This window comes from Lygodium microphyllum, chromosome 13 (genome assembly GCF_053477565.2).
Source record: "Lygodium microphyllum isolate KBCC chromosome 13, Lygodium_microphyllum_v1.1.10, whole genome shotgun sequence".
NCBI classification, from domain to species: domain Eukaryota; kingdom Viridiplantae; phylum Streptophyta; class Polypodiopsida; order Schizaeales; family Lygodiaceae; genus Lygodium; species Lygodium microphyllum.
Window position 1 is genome coordinate 44,312,022 of NC_141147.1, and position 19,388 is coordinate 44,331,409.

General features: G+C 45.2%; 1 pseudogene; it reads left to right on the forward strand.

Moving 5' to 3' along the window:
• Positions 1–377: 377 nt before the first annotated feature.
• On the forward strand, positions 378–1,909 carry LOC148026569 (importin subunit alpha pseudogene; annotated as a pseudogene).
• Positions 1,910–19,388: the final 17,479 nt, after the last annotated feature.

Sequence of the window (19,388 nt, forward strand, 5' to 3'; positions counted from 1 at the left end):
GCAAAGAAAGTGAGAGAGATAAAAGAGGGGAAGCACACAGTCTGAAAAAGGTGGCATAATGTGTTCAAATTAGAAAAAGCAAACGACATATCTGGAGATGCAGAAAACAAGTGCAGCATAATTATAATCTACCAGGGGAAAGAAAAAGTAGAAGGAAATCGGAGAGGGGAATAGAGGAGCTGGACGGAAGGAAAAAGGAAGGATTTTCGTCAATCGATGATGAGCTATGGAGACAAAAAGGGGGGGAAATTGAAGACAATTAATCGGAGGGGAATCTCTGCAACTTGGAAGAAGAGTTCAAGACAGGAAGAACAGGGGGGTCAATGCTTGATGGAGGGAGCGAATGGAAAGTGATGACAGGAAGACGACAGACTGAGATGGCGGACTCAGGAGCGACAAAGCTGCTGCAATACGAGAGGGGATTGAACACAACACTCAGTCGTAGACAAAGGAGACGGTGAAGCTGGAGCAAGGCACAAGACAGACATCGAGGTGACAAAGACAAAGCTATAGCGATGACAACGAAGGAGAGGATGACAGGAACGAGAAGAGGACTAGAAGCATCACCGAGCTCTAGGTGACGAAAGAGAAGCCGAAGATAGACGAGAAACGATGGAGGGGCTGCCGTCAACGAATTTGACGGACGTTCGATGGAGTAAGAGGGAGGCTGTGCTCGACTATCATGATGATCATGCCCTTTGAAACTGCTACAGCGAGTCCTTACTTCTATGGCATAGAGAGCATTGTTATTAGCACATGTGGCAGCAACTAGCATCAACATTATTGATCTGTGATTAGAGAAAGGAGAGAAGTGCAAAATCAACTGCAAGAGGATATCCTGCAGCCATACAGCAGAAGAGCTCAATCAAGTTGACCCATGAAGTCGATGCGATGATCCTTTTGTTTTGGAGGCCTTTCATGGTGCTGCTTGACTACAAGCTGATACGACCAAGGGATAAGACAGTATGTCTGGAACGTATGGACTGATTGATACTGCAGAATGAGATGATCCTTCGATTATTGGTCCACAAAAACCCTTTCTGGCTCGTATGATATGCAATAAACAACTCACAGAAAATGCAGATGACAGAGATGTTCGTCATATCGAATTTGACCTTAAAAGTTCTGGCTTGAATAATACCTCTGGAGAGACCTCTCTGATGGCACAAATGATAAAATTCAGGCGGTTATAGAAGCCGGTGTTTGCCCGAGGCTTGTTGCATTGCTTCTGCATCCATCTCCATCGGTCCTCATCCCTGTGTTACGAACAGTGGGCAATATTGTCACAGGGGATGATGCACAGACACAGTATCTTCTCAACCACAATGTACTTCCCTGCCTTCTAAATTTGCTGACTTACAACCACAAAAGAAGCATAAAAAAGGAAGCATGTTGGACCATATCAAATATAATTGCTGGGAACAAAGAGCAAATTCAGGCCGTTATTGATGCAAACATCATCCCTCCTCTTGTATCATTGCTTGGTACAACAGAATTTGAGATTAAAAAAGAGGCAGCTTGGGCTATATCAAATGCTACATCAGGTGGTACACAGGAACAGATAAAGTACCTTATAAGCCAAGGTTGCATCAAGCCATTGTGTTATCTATTGACCTATTCGGATCCTCGAATTGTGACGGTGTGTTTGGAAGGATTAGAAAACATATTGAGGGTTGGGGAAGTCGAGAAGGACCTTGGTAATACAGGTGGCATCAATTTGTATGCTCAATATATTGATGAAGCATAAGGCATTGAAAAAATTGAGACTTTACAGACCCATGACAATTCTGACATTTATGAGAAGGCAGTGAAACTCTTGGAAACATACTGGCTAGATGAGCAGGAAGATGAGAACGTTGCTTCTGATAAATTACCACTGCTTTCCGGAGAGTTAATGAGTTATGGTTAGCTCTAGCTTTTTATAACACTGTTTGACCTTAGTCCTACTCAATTAGCAGCAGTCTGTGCAAGTCTTGTCTCAGAAGGCATCAAATTTCGCAGTGATACAATAGTGAGTGACATCTACAAACCATCAAATGAAGTGCAACAATCAATTGGTGTATTGAGGGAAACAGTCATGATTTGAAGAGCTATTCTTAGTTTTCATACTGCTCATGAGAGGGTGGAACAGATTTGTCAATTGTTGCAATCACATATAGATGATGCAAAGCAGGCAGAAACTGTTGTCAATTGTGTGCATTTGAAATCTTGCTTCTCATAAGCTTGGACTCTAACAAGAGCTTGTATACATGGCATGGGTCAATTGCATAGATCACATGTGGTTTGTTATGATGTTTCTCTATGCTCAGAGATAACTTGGCAGTAATACAAATGTTACTTGGCATTATATTTGTCTTGATTATTTGCTTCGATTGATCTTCTGTCTTGAAATTTCTCAAGAACCTCTGTGGTTGCGACTTTGCTTTCGAAAACCATTCGACAACGCTCCACATAAAAATGTCGTCCGCGCGACCATGCTGCACTATATATTTTGTATTGTACATTGAAACACTCAAATTAGTTGTGGCATATAAAATATAAATACAAAAAATCCTAAACACGTCATCACCTTTGGACTACATCCCCTCGAGAATTCCCACTCCTCCATTGAGACCTCCGCCCCTTTGCGAGATGCTGCGGTCAAAGCTCCATGCAACCATCGCATTGACATGAAATGTGGCATCTCCTCCATGCCCTCGAGATATCGAATCCGTCGATGGTGCGTACTATGTCGAAATTTAGATTGCGCTTCCTCTTGATCTTGCCTAGCTTGCTGGTACCTGGCGAGCCACGTCTCCATAGAGGCATGGTGCAATGTACAAAAGTGATTCACCTTCTTCTCCATTGCAGAATCCATTCTTTTTTCTACCCCATTTCCAACCACCACATCTCCGGTCAGTCTATCATCATCCTTCAGACAGCGACTATAGCATATTGTTGTCTGGATCCACCGTTGGTAGCCATTGTGAAATATGCACTAGTGCTTGAGACACCAACCAACCTTCAACCATGCTACCTTCTGGGGCCGAGCTCATTGTGGCACAAAGCCTTTCAAGGTTTTCATGAAGCACTCCAAGAAGAACATCCATCACGTATGGACAAGTCCAACAATCTCCACTTCATCTACAAGATGCACAAGAAGGTTGATTTGTATCGTGAGCATGCTAGTAGGCAGATATTTCTCAAGGAGACAGACCGTCTCCACTGCTCCCTGCCTCGCGGATTCAATAGAGGACGTATTAATCTCCTTCTATGAGATCCATTGTACCAAAGTTGACAACCTGTAAATGGTCCCGCGTATTTCTAGAGTAAGGCATTCTGCAATCGCGATCGGTAGTACAAACTGCTACAAATGAGAAAGCATTATGAACAATGGCTACACTCCAAATAGTAAAATGCGCACGCCAATTACAATCCATTCATAGTACAAACCTAACATATCTTATGCCAGTCATGGGATTTTAGCCCTGATAATTGGTCGTCTTTAGAAAATGCAGACATGAGAGAACACATCATACCCGTCGGAGTGCAGAAATACTTGACTACTTGCTTCACAATGCACTCTTCTTTAGTGGACAAAACCCAAGGAGCGCGAGGTAGTTGCACGCGACCATCAGCACTCAATTGGGCCAAAGCGCCTCCATCTTGCCTACCTCCCTCAAATCCATTCATGCCTTTATAGTATCTCTCTTTCCTGTGATGTGGTCCCATAGCAAGCTGCCCATGTTCTTGAAAATATGGATGGGATCCAACAAGTAGTATATGGCAACTCGTAGAAAACTGAGAACTACTGCATTTCATTTGGATGTGACTCCACGTGGACCATTTTCAGCTCGTACCAGCTTGCGGCATTCATATGTGTTGGAGGTCGTCCAAGAAAACCTTCCCTAAGTTTATGGCCCTCTAGCAAGAAAGCGGCGTGTCCTTTGATATACCATCTTCTTCATGGTTCGTGACCTTCGGGAGTCTAACTGTGGCCCGCACAATGGATATGTATGATAACCTGAGGTAACCGGACCTATTCCAACACCTCTATGTAGTGAATACAAACTTGAATGAGATAAAATATAGATATTACCAATGAGAATGGAAGCCTATTTGTTGAGATATCGAGCTCCACTCGTGATACGCCAGGGTGACCGTTGTGTATTTATGTCACCGACTTGTCAGTTGTAGACGCGGTTGGTACACCGCCCATGAATAATAGCTAGATGATAGCTATCCTTATCTACTCTAGTTCGTGGCTCAGTTAGTATGCCACCTTAGTTAGTTGAGTTTGGTTTGAGACCCATATTTAGGGTTCTTCTATCTCTTTGTACTTGAGTTCTTTTGGCTTACACAACTAAGAAGAGGAAAACTGTTTTCAGCCTCCACCCTTGTGTGTATTCCCCCATTGTGCAAGCAAGAAAGCTACAAGTGAGACTCCTTCCTTCTCTCCCACAATCTTGACATGGTATCAGAGCCTTGTTCGTGGTAAGGAGCTCAAGAAAACAAGCCAAGCTCACGGTGTTCTGGTAAGAGGAGCAGTGTTGCTTTCATTTTCTGTTTTGGGAGTAGATCTCTGCAGGTAGCACAGCCGGAAATTGCAGGAGTGCATTGTCTCAGGTTGAGACGCCCTTCGCGGTGAAGCAAGAGGGCACTATATGCTGCGGGTGAGGGCTTTAGCCCTCGGCGACCTTGTTTTTTTGATTTGAGGCCATTTCGGGGCCTGTTTTGAAGGCGGAAGTTTTCTGCACGCACTTAGGAAAAGACCCTATTTTATGTTGTGCGACCACTGTTCTACAGGTCGGTGAAAAGTTACTGTAGAAATTGCATCGTATGCTTGTGCGCAGAGACATTGGGAGTTTCAGAATCATCATTGGTTCCTGTTTATGCAAAATCGTCACTAGGAAGTGACTGTGTGGTCAAATACCACTTTCGCCAGTTTTGCAGATTTGCCCTTGTGAGGGTGAAGCTCTGTTTTTTGCAGTGACAGAATTTTTTGCAGTATTCTGTAATGGCATCTGATTCTCTTTCACAGATTGTCACTGAAAAGCTTGACAAGAACAACTTCCAGGCATGGAAGTTTAGAATGACGAATTTCCTTATGGGAAAAGGATATTGGGAATTTGTTGCAGGAAATGAAGAAGAACCAGTTCTTCCTGATGTTCCCAATCAACAGCAAATGCAGGCATTCAAATCATGGCATGAGAGAGCCAGGAAAGTTATGTATTGACTATCTATCAGTATTTCAGACTCTATGATTGTGCATATTCAGGATGCAAGTACGCCAAAGGAGGCATGGGATACTTTGTCAAAAATGTATAGCACAAATACGCAAGCCAGGAAAATGCAGCTCAAGCAAGAGTTGCACAATGTGCAAAGAGAAAATATGAGCATCAACGACTACCACATGAAGGTGAAGAAGATTGCAGATGCACTTGCTTCCATTGGGTCACCAGTGGAAGATGATGATTTAGTTTCTGTGACCTTGAATGGTCTAGGAAAGGATTATGCACAGTTCCGAACATCCATTTCAGTTCGTGAAAGATTTCCTGATTTTGAGGAGTTGATTGCTCTTCTAATTTCTGAGGAACAGAGAAATGGTGGTGCATCTTCTTCAGGAGGAACTTCAAAAGAAGCTGTCTTCTACTCAAATGCTGGAAGAGGTAGAGGCAGAGGTAGAGGAGGCCGATTTGGAGGCCGTGGTAGAAATCAGAATATGCAGCAAACTCAAGAAAACCAGTCCTATGGAGGAGGACGTGGTAACTCTAGAGGCAGGGGGAGCCAAAGAGGTCGTGGTGGATGGCAAAGAGGTCAAAATGCAAACAGTAATGTTGAATGCTACTACTGTGGTAAAATGGGTCATATGGCTAAAGACTGCTATAAAAAGCAGAATGACATTATAAATGGAAAACTGCAACAAGGGAATTATGCATCTTCTAGCAGACAGGGTGATGACAGAAATGAGCATTTGTTCATGGTGCAGCACATGAACAATTCTGTGACAAGTGCAGAAGAAAGCAATGATGTATGGTATGTTGACTCAGGTGCATCAAACCACATGACAGGTCATGCAGAATGGATGGAGGATGCAAGGAAAATGGAAAAACCAGGATTTGTGGAGACTGGTGATGATACTGCACATCCTATTGTGCAGATTGGAAAAATTCCCTTGTCTATGCAGGATGGGAAAAAGAAATACCTGTCCGATGTATTTCATGTCCCGAATATCACCAAGAATCTAGTTTCTGTTGGTCAAATGGTTGAACATGGCTTGCAGGTCAGATTTAATCCTCATGGATGCTTTGTTGAGGATATGAAAAATAAAGGTCGCTTGATAGCAAAAGGAAAGAAGAAGGGCAGAATGTTTACATTGGATGCAGACATGTCTGAATTGAGTGCAGCAATGTTTGCACATGGGACCGGTGTAGTTGCAGATATTGATATCTGGCATAAACGCATTGGTCATGTTAATGTACAGCGACTTAAATCAATGCAGGCCCAAAATATTATTGCAGGTTTGCCTAAATTCAAGGTTGCAGAAATGCATAAGGTATGTGAAGCCTGTCAGTTTGGAAAACAAGCAAGGAAACCATTTCCTAGACATGTTCAAGAGAGCAAGAAGCCATTGGAATTAATCCACTCTGATGTGTGGACTACTAAAGCTGCATCTCTTGGAGGTTGTCATTATTTTGTCACTTTTATTGATGACTATAGCAGAAAAGTTTGGGTGTATTTTATGAAAAAGAAAAGTGAAGTTTTTGGGCATTTCAAAACCCTTAAAGCTATGGCTGAAAAAGAAACAGGTCTGCAAATAAAATGCCTAAGGTCAGATGGAGGGGGAGAGTACCTCTCAAATGAGTTTGCAAAGTTCTTGCAGGAGCATGGCATAAAGCAGCAATATTCATGCAGTTATACCCCACAACAAAATGGAATTGCAGAAAGGAAAAACAGGCATATTGGAGAGGTATCTCGTGCCATGCTCAATGAAAAAGACTTGCCAGATTTTTATTGGGCTGAAGCAGTTGCTACAGCAGTCTACATAATGAACAGGACTCCCACTGCAGCAATACATGGAATGACTCCAGAGGAGAGGTATACTGGTAGGAAACCAGATATTTCTCATTTGAAAATTTTTGGTTGCATTGCCTATGTACATGTGCCAGATGAGCTGAGATCCAAGTTGGATCCAAAAGCTGAGAAGTGCATCTTTATTGGTTACTCTCTGCAGCAAAAAGGGTATAGATGCTATAACCCTTCTACTCGTAAGTTTACAGTGAGCAGAGATGTTGTTTTTGATGAGATGAGTAGCTGGTATAAACCAGTAAATGTGATTGATGATGTAGATGCACAAAATGGTAATGCTGCACAGAATTCACAGCAGCAGTCACAAAATATTTGTGGACCTGGAGCATCCTCTAGCAGTGGTTCACATTCTTCGCCATGGACAGGCAGATTGAGATCAGGAGAATCTTCTCAAAGCAATGCACATAGTGGTATGCAGATATCACGAAAAGGAAAAGAGAAGGTTGATCAGCCCATGTTTGATGTGAATGCAGGTCACTCTTATGTGGATGGTGAATCCAGTGGCTCAGAACAGAGCATTGATGATGAGTTGGGTATCCCCTCTATTGTTACACCTGGAGTAAGAAAGACCAGGGATGTTTTGAGAGCACCTGGAAGTGAGCCTACTTTGCGTAGGTCTACCAGAGCTAGGTATCCTGTGGATAGGCTGAAATATGATGGATTTACAGCCATTCACTATGCATATATAGTCAAAGTGATACAGGAACTAGAACCCACTTCTTTTGAGCAAGCCATGGGAAAAGAAAAATGGGAGAAAGCCATGGATGAAGAAATGGATGCCTTGGAAGCAAATGCTACATGGGAATTGGTACCTTTGCCTAAAGGTAAAAATACAATTGGCTGTAAGTGGGTTTATAAGGTGAAGCACAATGCAGATGGTTCTGTGAACAGATACAAGGCAAGATTAGTAGTCAAGGGGTATGCACAAACATATGGCATTGACTATGAAGAAACATTCAGTCCGGTTGCAAGGATGGCAACCGTAAGAGCAGTCATTGCTATGGCTGCATCAAAGGGATGGTCTTTACATCAGATGGATGTAAAGAATGCCTTCTTGCATGGTGATTTGCAAGAAGAGGTATATATGGAGCAGCCACCAGGTTATGTGCATGCTGTTCATCCTGAGTTTGTTTGCAGGTTGAAGAAAGCCTTGTATGGCTTGAAGCAAGCACCTAGAGCATGGTCTGACAAGATAGGACAGTATCTTGTCACTATTGGCTTTCAGATTTCCAAGGCAGATTTCTCACTTTATGTGAGAAAAACAGAGAAAGGTATTATGCTACTTGTCATTTATGTTGATGATTTGATTATGACAGGTGACAGTGATGAAGATATCCTTCATGTGAAAATGCTATTGAAGCAGAAGTTTGAGATGAAGGATTTGGGAGAGCTGCGTTATTTCTTGGGCATTGAGGTGATTAGATCACCAAGTGGGATACAGCTCTTGCAGAGGCAGTATGGATTGGACATGCTGTCCAAATATGGGATGACAGGCTGTAAGCCTATTTCAGTTCCTTTGGAGCAGAATGTGAAGCTGAGCACAGATGCAGGTGAGCTTCTAGAAGACCCTACTATGTACAGACGCATAGTAGGAAGTTTGATTTATATGACCATTACCAGGCCAGATTTGAGCTATGCTGTTGGATTGGTAAGTCACTTTATGCAGGCTCCAAGGAAACCACATTTGGATGCGGCTAGACGCATACTCAGGTATGTGAAGTCCACATTGCAGTATGGAATATTTTATGAGACTGGGGTTCAGATACAGTTGCATGGATACACTGATGCTGATTGGGCTGGTAGTATTTCTGATAGACGATCTACCAGTGGATATGTGTTCTCTTTTGGGAGTGCTGCAGTCACTTGGAGCAGCAAGAAACAGCCTACAGTTGCCTTGTCGAGCACAGAGGCTGAGTATAGGGGTGCAGCAATGGCTGCATGTGAGGTAGCTTGGTTGCATAAGCTACTTTATGATATGCATCAGTCTACAGATGGGCCAGTTGTCATTTATTGTGACAACATGAGTAGTATACACTTGGCAAATAACCCAGTCTATCATGCTAGAACAAAGCACATTGAGGTGCATTATCACTATGTGCGAGAGAGGGTTTTACTAGGTCTTATTGATCTAGTTTATGTCAGCACAGAGGATCAGGTAGCTGACATATTCACGAAGGCATTGGGCGCAGAGAAGCTGCGCAAGTTCAGAGACCTGCTTGGTGTGCAGGAATTGGGATTGAGCTCGAGGGGGAGTGTTGAGATATCGAGCTCCACTCGTGATACGCCAGGGTGACCGTTGTGTATTTATGTCACCGACTTGTCAGTTGTAGACGCAGTTGGTACACCGCCCATGAATAATAGCTAGATGATAGCTATCCTTATCTACTCTAGTTCGTGGCTCAGTTAGTATGCCACCTTAGTTAGTTGAGTTTGGTTTGAGACCCATATTTAGGGTTCTTCTATCTCTTTGTACTTGAGTTCTTTTGGCTTACACAACTAAGAAGAGGAAAACTGTTTTCAGCCTCTACCCTTGTGTGTATTCCCCCATTGTGCAAGCAAGAAAGCTACAAGTGAGACTCCTTCCTTCTCTCCCACAATCTTGACACTATTTACCTGAGCACTCTCCAAATCCTGGAAAGCCATGCATCGTCCACATGAGAATGGATCGAATATTGGCAGACTATCGACCATCGTGCTTACTCATATCTTGCACGATGACCCCCTCCTCCCACAAAATGTTAAGCTCATCGACTAATGGACAAAGGTACACGTCCATATTTTTGACTTTGTAGCGGTCGGGGATGAGTAAGCTAAGGATGAGATGTCCTTTGTTCGTAGAGAGCCATGGAGGGATATTGTAGTTGACAATGACTTTTTGAGGGATGATTTTCCCTTGCAAGTCCTGTTGATACCTATGAGCACCACACTTTGGACATGTCTCCATAGTTTCATATTCTCCTCGAAACAGTATGCAATCATTGATACATGCATGGATGTTGTTGTAGTCCATGCCAAGCTTTCTTAAGATATATCGTGCATCATCACAAGAATCAGGTATGGTATTTGCAGGTGGTAATATATGATATTTTAATAACCTTAAAAATTTATAAAACACCTTGAAAAAGCACAAATGTTTTTAATAATAGTGCCGAAAAGAAATCAATGAAGCGTATGTTTAAGGTACCTGAATAACTCGATCTCACTCACATCGCTCCACCCGTATTTTGCTTGCACACTTAGGAGTGCAAGCAGTGTCTTTAGGCAAGATACTCGGCATCCATCATATAATGGTATAGATGCTTCCTCTCTAAGCGGATTAGAAGTATCGACATCCATGGTAATCAATGCATCGACCATTGCCTCCATCTCAAGCTCCAAGATGGTAGGTAGGTCTGGAAGGCTGTCTATCTCCTCTGGTATTGACAGTATAGATTGGGTGGTGCCTCCCAAGTGGTGGATTAGCTCATACACTCCATCCATCGCATGCCCACAAACTCTTCTAATTGGCCACAAAGAATACACTCCTCCTTGGGACGAGACGTCACCTCCCTGGATAGAAAATTTGCCAGCCACACCCAATCTTCTTGTATATGGTATTCAATTAGCTTGCAAGTACAATGCATGATTGATATTAACTTTTCTTACCGTTTGTTGAAAATTTGCAATCTCCTGATCAATAATCTTAGATTGAAACTTGCTGAAGCATCGTACGTGTTCTATAGACAATCGATGTTTTCGTCTAATTGCTAGCTTGCATTGAGAGCAAGGACATGGGACACGCTGATTAAGATACGCCTCTCGATCTTGAACAACAAGACCTTCATCGTTTTCCATTTTGTCTATGTCACGACAAACAATTTGTTTTTGTTATCATTCTTTTTTTTTCTTAAATTATTCTCCTCTCCTTCCATCTCTCTCTTTTTCTCTTTCTTTATTATGATGTATGTATTTCCTCTCCCTCTCTCTTGTTCCTTCTTCTTTTTTCTCTTCCTCCCCCTCTCTCATTTTCTTTAATGATCACGGCTACGACTATGATGAAGGCCACGACCACAACTACGACCACGACCACGACCACGACCATGACTACGACTACGACTACGACTACGACGACCATGACCACGACTACGACCACGAATATGACCACGGACATGACCACAACCACTATAATGACCACGACCATGACTACGACTACACCTATGCCTACAACTACGACCATGACCATGACCACGACCACGACCACGACCACGACTACGACTACGACTACGACTACGACTACGACTACTTATATAGAGATGAAGAGAGAGACAAGAGTTAGGGAGAGAGTAAAGTTAGATAAGAAGAGGAGAGAAGTGAGAGAGGTAGAAGTAGAAAGAGAGATAGAGAGAGAAAAGAGATAGGGGAGAGAGAATGATTTAGGGAGAGTATAGGAAGAGAGAAAAAGGAAAGATTGAGGGAGAGAGAATGGTTGAGAGAAGAGAGAGATCTGACTAGAGCATTTGACACCCATAGCCAACACACCGTGGAGAACACAAGCACAAATTGACTATGACTACGACTACGACCACGGCCATGACCACGACCACGACCACGACCACGACCACGACTACGACCATAACTACAACTACAAATTTTCCTTTACCATTTACAACTCACCCACCTTCTCTCCACACTATTGCATACTACAATCTCTATGAGGGCATGAGATTGGAATCTCCAGAGATACCAAAGCATGATCTGTAACTTGATGATTGCATATATACTACTACTACTCATGGAAAAAACCTTAAAATAGTTATTATGCTCAAATATATGCTTGTTAGAGCAGAAATTTGTTCCTAAGACTATTCTAAGGATGACAGAGGGTTAATGATAAAAGAGTATCCTTCCTTGCAAGTGATTTTATATTATATTTTTTCATTAAAATTGATAGTTGAAGATGAGTTTCCTAAGAGATCTTGTGGTGATGCTGTTACCGTGTTTCCGACCGCATTACCGCAGCAAAAAAGGCATAGGAAACTAGGAAGAAGGGAAAATAGCAAAAAAGGCACAGGATAAAAGCAGAAAAAAATAAAAGCAAAAAAAGGCGCCTTGACTAGTAACCAATCCCTGAAAAATTCAAATGTTTGGACACGACTCTCAAGAGGCTTCGGTGTTGGGCCACGGCAACAAAAGAGGAAAAGGTACACCATTATCTAGGCTCGCTCCTGTGCAAAGTGTATGCATTAGTGGGAATAGGATAAATTAGAATTGTGGGAAATGGGAAAAAGGGCCTAGGCTACGGCCGGCCATGTAAAAGAGGAAAAAGGGGATGACCGCCCAAAAGGGATTTAGGGTTTTGTATATAAAGTTGAAAAATGAATGAGAAGCTCATTCTTTGGTGTGTGGAAAAAAGAGTCTTCTTCTTCCTCTCTTCTTCTCTCCTTCTTGCTTGTGTGTGCTCTTGAGAGAGGGAGTGTGAGAGTATGAGGGAGTGAGAGTGTGTGAGAATGAGGGATCAAGAGGGTGAAGCACTTCACCATCTCCTCTTCTCTTCTTCCCTTCTCTTCTCTTGTCTTCTCTTGCGCGCGCAACTATGGAGGATGGATCTTGGAGATGGAGGAGGCTTGAGGATGCTTGAGCTAGCGTCAAGAATCCTGGAGCTACCGGAGTGCAAGAGAGAGAAGGGTACTCGATCGGGCATTAAGGTAAGCTCACAACACTTGTAGCATCGATGGTGCATCGGCTAGGTGAGAGATAGCCATAAGAGCTCGCTTGGAACGCTCCCACATTTTGGTTCCATTTGCGAGGACCAACGGATTCAATCTTGAGCACTTGCGCGCCTCACATCGAGCATCGAAGGAGGGTATTCATCCCCGAAACGGAGCTTGAGGTAGGTAGGAAGTTGGGTGCTTTTAATCTTCGGAACAAGTAAGTATTTTGGGATATTTTTGTTGTTTGATTATTGGAAAGCATGGAGGATCTATTTCAATTTTTTGCCTTCGATTTTTGTTGCATTTAGCGTAGGTTAGGGTAGGAAATCAAACCGGAAAAGGGTAGGGTTCACTGTTTCAAAACAGTGCAAAAACAGGGAGAAAATCATGCAAAATGCGCAAAATGCTTGCTAATGAGGACTAAGATTGACAAGAGAGTGATTGGGGGCGTCAATGCCACAGCTGGGAAGGCATATAAGAGCCAAGAGGCCAAAAGAGAGCTCATTTGTGCCATTTCAGTGAGAGAGAGAGAGAGAGAGAGAGAGAGAGAGAGAGAGAGAGAGAGAGAGAGAGCTAGAGAGCCCCAAGCCATGTGATCTGATCGCATCACCGACGCACTCACCGACCCATTCAGGTATATGAATCCCTCCCTCAATCCCCCTAGATAGGATCTGGAGGGTTGTGCTTGGTATGATTGTGTAAATCCCAAGAATCGATCGAAATCGACATCGCGCTGTCTCCGTCGTGCCGCGTTCGGCCCGTCCGAGTGGTTGCTTCTGGGCCGAGTCCCAGAATTGGCCCTTGGCCCTTTCCATTCTTTCACTCAGCCCGGAACCCTAGTGGGCACTCGGACTGGCACTCGGACGTCCGAGTAAACCCATCCAAGTAACCCTACTCGGACCGTCCGAGCCAGAACTTTTTGACCACGTGGCACATTTGGCCCTGCGCCGTTCGACCCGTCTGAGCGACCCGTCCGAGTCCCAAATTCGGAACTCAGCCATACTCGGGATTCGGCCCTTGGCCAACTCGACCCGTCCGAATTATCATGTCCTAACCTACCATTCGGCCCGTCTGAATAAAAATCATCCTAGCTAGATCTGGAGATTCGGCCCTTGACCCTGTGCCATTCGGCCCGTCCGAGTGACCCATTCAGACCCTGCAATTCGGACCAGTTGGTCCGAATGTAACTTTTTGTCAAATCTGTCAAAAATTTGACCCGACCCAGCAAGCACACATTAGCACAACTTGTCGAAACCCTTCGAGCGTTCAGAACTTGATTCTGGCACACGTGATGAGAGAAGTTGTAGTAAAAGCTGCTTAGCAGTGGGTAGTAGACAGTTGAGGGACCCAAGGACTAGGACGCGAGCCGCTGAACCACAAAGACTTGATCGATCGGAAGCAAACAAGGACACATACAAGGAACCCTAAACCCTGACTAAACGGCCGAAAAATGGACCTACAAGCCTATCAGGCCAGAAATGAGCGAGAGTGAGTGAGGCGCCGAGGAATTGCTTACTACACTCACATTGAATTTTTGCACTTGAAGTACACTAAAGGAAATTGAAAGCCTGATTGGGCACAAGTGCACGAGGAACAATACACTCACCTAGTGACCATAAATTGAGGTTTGTATTCAATAATCGAAGGAACTCACTCATATACAAAGCGTAGGGTAGAACCAAGCAAGGAGCGCCAGCGGCGAGGATTCGTCACGACTATTCGACCTAATTAACAGCACAGCGGGGCTCCAGAATTCGACCATGACGGAAGAAGGCTTAGACCATCGGTCTAATGAGGAGCTCGATTTGAGTATATTCCCAGATGCTATACAGCAGATGGTGATCAGCTACGATGCGCACGCCTGATATGAGCACCGGGGTAGGACAACAGATGCAATCATTGCAGACCTAGAGGAGGAGAGAAGGCTAGCCTGCAAGGCATTGCAAGGCATAGCTAATTACAATAGGGATCAATAGGCTAGGAGCCAAAGGCAAAGCATGGAGCTGCATGAGGTGCAACAAGTACTGAACTTGGTTGGCCGAAACCGAACAGACCATGAGAGAGCACTAGAGGGAGACTTGACGTTGAGCGAGCTCCTCATGAAACGACTGCTCGATAATACCGCAGTAGAGCAGAGTGCCACTGCACTAGCAACATCTCTGCTTGCAGGATTAGGGGCAAAACAGGGCTCAAAGAGGCAGGCCAAAATACCGATTGTGGCCAAACAACTCGACAAGTACCAGCCGCATGACGACCCATACAACTTTGTCGAGCAGTTTGAGCAGGTCTGCGAAACCAACGGCCTCAATGACCAGACCTAACGTTTGCAAGCATTCGGGCCTTGTTTAGCCGAAAAGGGTAGGACGTGGTAAACAAGCCTGGATGCCGTGGAGCGAGCCAACTTTAGTAATCTCAAGGATCTCTTCGTCAAGAGGTTCGCCAAGCCCGGATACTCCGATAACCTGCTAGTACACTTGATGAATGCCAAGCAGAAAGAGAAGGAGGACATCCGCAACTATGTGACCCATGTGAGGAGTCTCTTTAAGAGAATCCCTCTAGGACAGAGCAGTTTCAACTGTATTCATCAGTGGAATTAGGGACGGGGAGTTATATAAGGCATTGGCAGGCAATTCAAGCTTGCAACGGGACGTAGTGACTAGAGTTTTTGAGGAAGCCATCAAAGTCGATGACCAGCTGAAAGAGCGAAGCTCTAGGAACTCAACTCTAGAAGAGACTAATTCGAGAAGCTTGGAGAGAACGTCAGCCTTGGGTGAGCGATCAAACCCATCACCCCAAGATAAGGGGAAGGCCACCAAGACTTGGCTGAGGTCAAGATGGAATTAGCCAAGATACACGACATGTTGAGATGACCCACGTGCCCGCACATTCAGTGCGTGTACTATGGCGGAAACCACTTGCCATCCGAGTGTCAAGACCCTAGGTCAAGACCTTGCACTAACTGCGATAGGTTCGGCCACGATGCCACACATTGCAGACTACCACGAAGACTTCCATACTCGCAGCCCTACGGCCAGTCATATCTAGCTAACAGGTTGCAGCCATTCTTTGAAAGGGGAGCCCCATTGGCTCTACCCACGCCTAACAATATGAAACCAGTTGTCCCTATAATGGACATAAATCCTACCGGCATTCCTAGACCGCCTAGTCCTTATGTGACCCACCCACCGAGCGACACTCCAGTACACTATGTGGAGGAGTCTAGTGACAAAGAGACCTACATATGCCCTTACATATCGCATGACGACGAGGGAAACGCAGTTCTCACATGGATTATCGACCCGTACCGGTGATGGCGTTAGGACGAGGATGGGGTAAAGGCCTAGGAGGGCAGCCACATGATCCGGTCACTTGTTGGACTTGCGGCCACCCCGGTCACGTCTCATCACGCTTCCCTGAAAGAGAGCAGCAAAACATGGACAAGGCTGACCAAAGGTGCATAGAGTGCAGAATCACCCATCTTTTCATAGACTGCCCAAAGCGGAAGCTGCCCTCTAACTCAGCTAATGTGCCATCCATCCCATTGGGGCTGTTTGGTGTCGAAAACCCTGACGAGGAAGCCACACCTATTCCCTTGCGAGTTATGACCCGAGCCCAAACGAAGCAGGCCGGCATCTCTCTGCCAGGACCTAGCAATATTGACGCTACCTCAATAAGAAAGAAAAGCCACAGGTGGAAAAAGAAGAGATCGGAAGCTAAGGTCACATTGAAGACCGAGAGTGCTACGTCTTTACCTACTGGGAAGAAAGTCTCAGATGCGGAGGTAGCAATTTCAGCCCCTAAGACTGCTGAAAAGGGAAGCACTAAGATAGGGGAATACCCTCATCCAAAGCGACAATTAGAGGCCATAGAAAAAGTGAGGGAGTGGGTGAGGGAGGCTCAACAACATCTCACAGACGTTGAATCCATCATAGAGGACGAGATCGACGACCTCTCCAGCGTGAGCACGCCAATGTCACTGCCTCTGGCCGAAGCCACTAAGCCATGAGCAGTGCCTCTGAGACCAAGTCTAGACGCAACAAAGCCGTAGATCAGCCGCCGGCAGCCATTGGTCCAAGCAGCCAGAGCTAAAGGAAGGACGAGTATCTAACCACCTCTTGACCACTCTAGTGATCACCCCTGTAACACTTAGCCTGGGAGATCTACTTAGGCAGCACCCTACCCTATGGCAGGACCTTAAGCAGTGGGTCGAGGGATCACAAGAGCAAGTCACGACAGACCCTCAAGACCAGGATGCAAAAACGCAATTGCCAAGTCTGATGCTGCACTCCCTACCTAAATCCTTGCACATCAACGCCTTTTGGAAAGGCTCTGAGATGCACGCAGTCATGCCGGTCCTAGCCCTAGGTGACACAACAAGGAAGGGAATTGTAGACACGGGAGCTAGGGTTAGTGTGCTTAGCCACGCAGTGCTGCAGACTTGGGGGAACCCTCTTGTCGAAGCTGCTCGGTTTAATGTCACGCTAGCAAACGGTATGAGAGTGAAGCCATTCAGGGTCTTGAAGAATTGGCCAATGAAGATCACAGGTGTCCAGTTCTCTGTCGACTTTATAGTCATGAAGGGAGTGGACTACGATGTCCTATTAGGCCGACCCTGGATGCGCAAAGCTAGAGTCATAGAAGACTTGGGTAACGGCTTGATCTTCCTTGGCAATAGAACTGACACCGTAAGAATAGAGATGGACACTTGGAAGACCTCACCAGTCGACCTAGATGCCATCTCTGCTATGCTCAAAGGGAACACTCAGGTCAGGAAGCCCTATGGACCCTTAACTAAGTACATCCCATGCCCAGAAGATGAGCGGGATTGGATGCCCATTCTCGCTACAATTGACCTGCCATTCTTAGACCATGAGGCGTATGAGCAGGCCATCAAAACAATCGACAAGACAAACGAAGCACTCTCTACACCCGTCTACATGATGGCAGCAAGCCTCCATGGTAGGCCTAAGCCTGTTACCTTCCAAGTGCCATCCAACAAAAGGAAACTCCAGGGGGTACTGGAATACCTAGCGGACCAGCTAGCGGGCAATCCAGCTATCAACTTCAAACCGCTCCAGGATCTTTTAGAGGATCCTAAGTGGCAATGGACCAGGGTGCACGAGCTGAACCTCATGTATAACTAGGCCCTGATTCCAGACCAATGACACAGGGCATACCAAGCCCTAGGAGACGATGGGCAGTCAAATGACAAGGATTCCTATGATGAATACGAAGACTGCCAATCCTTCAGTGATGGAAGTGAGGGTGAAGTGGATACCATAGAGTACGACACTGAAGGACGAGAGATTGAGCAGATACGAGCAAACACCAAGCCGCAGAAAAGGTAGACCCTTAGATTGGAGCAAGGAGTCATGCGCATGAAATGTGATTGTGCGTGATTGGAATGTATGGGGGCCATAGACCTTGAGCAAGCAGGCCTAGCCCAATCAGGGACGCCATCAATACTTAGAACCGAATCGCCATCCGAATTGCGGCCACCAGGAGAGACCACCTCTTCCAGTGAAGATGAAGGGTTTGACTCTAAATTGGAAGTTACATCGGATAGCGGCCCAGAGATCCCTAGGCTGCCCATGACCAGACGCATCAAGGGGGACTTACCCATCCACCTAAGACGCAGACGGTCAAAGCAGGATAGGGCAAAGTACCCCAAAGATGCACAATCAGAAGAGCAGTGAAAGCCGCAGGACCTCCCTAAACACTTCACTAAATTCAAAAAAGGGGATAGAGTAGTGGTTCTACCAGGTGCCAAGTGTAAGGGGCAAACGAGCGAACCAATCGAAGGACCAGCCAAGGTCAAGGAGGTAAACCTAGCCTTGGAAGGGGAGATACCCCGACTAGTGTTCATTGTCGATGACTTGACTAGTGAAGAAGAGTTGAGTCTTGTTGCTCTCTTGCAAGAGTACATAGACGTATTTGCCTGGTCCTTAGAAGAGCTACGGGGGGTAGATCCAAGTGTTGTGGCTCACAACATACCCATGACGTCGGACGCAATGCCGGTCAAGCAACGACCATACCCCATGAATCCAAAACATGCTCATGCTGTCAAAGAGGAAATCGACAAGCTGATGAGAGCTCGATTCATCTACAAAATTGAACACACAGACTGGGTGTCACCCATAGTCATTGGGATGAAGAAGATTGGCAAAATTCGAGTGTGCGTCAATTACAAGAAGGTGAACGCTGCTACAAAGAGAGACAACTATCCCTTGCCATATACCGAGCACATGCTTGAGAGGGTAGCAGGCAAGGAAGCTTACAGTTTCCTGGATGGCTTCTCAGGGTACAACCAGGTGCAAGTACATCCTGCAGACCGCCTTTGCCACTGAGTGGGGTGTCTTTGCGTACATAGTCATGCCCTTCGGGTTGACCAATGCCCCTGCCATTTTCCAATGCCTCATGTGCACCATCTTTAAAGACATGCTTCGGTCTTTGTCAATGATCTGTGTATCCATTCAACCTAGATCGACCACTTAAACAAACTCCGGGCAGTCTTTGAATGGTGCCACTTATATCGTCTCTCCTTGAACCCCTTAAAGTGCCAGTTCTAGGTGAAACACGGATGCATCTTAGGGCATGTACTGTCAAAGAATGGCATTGCCACTGACTTTT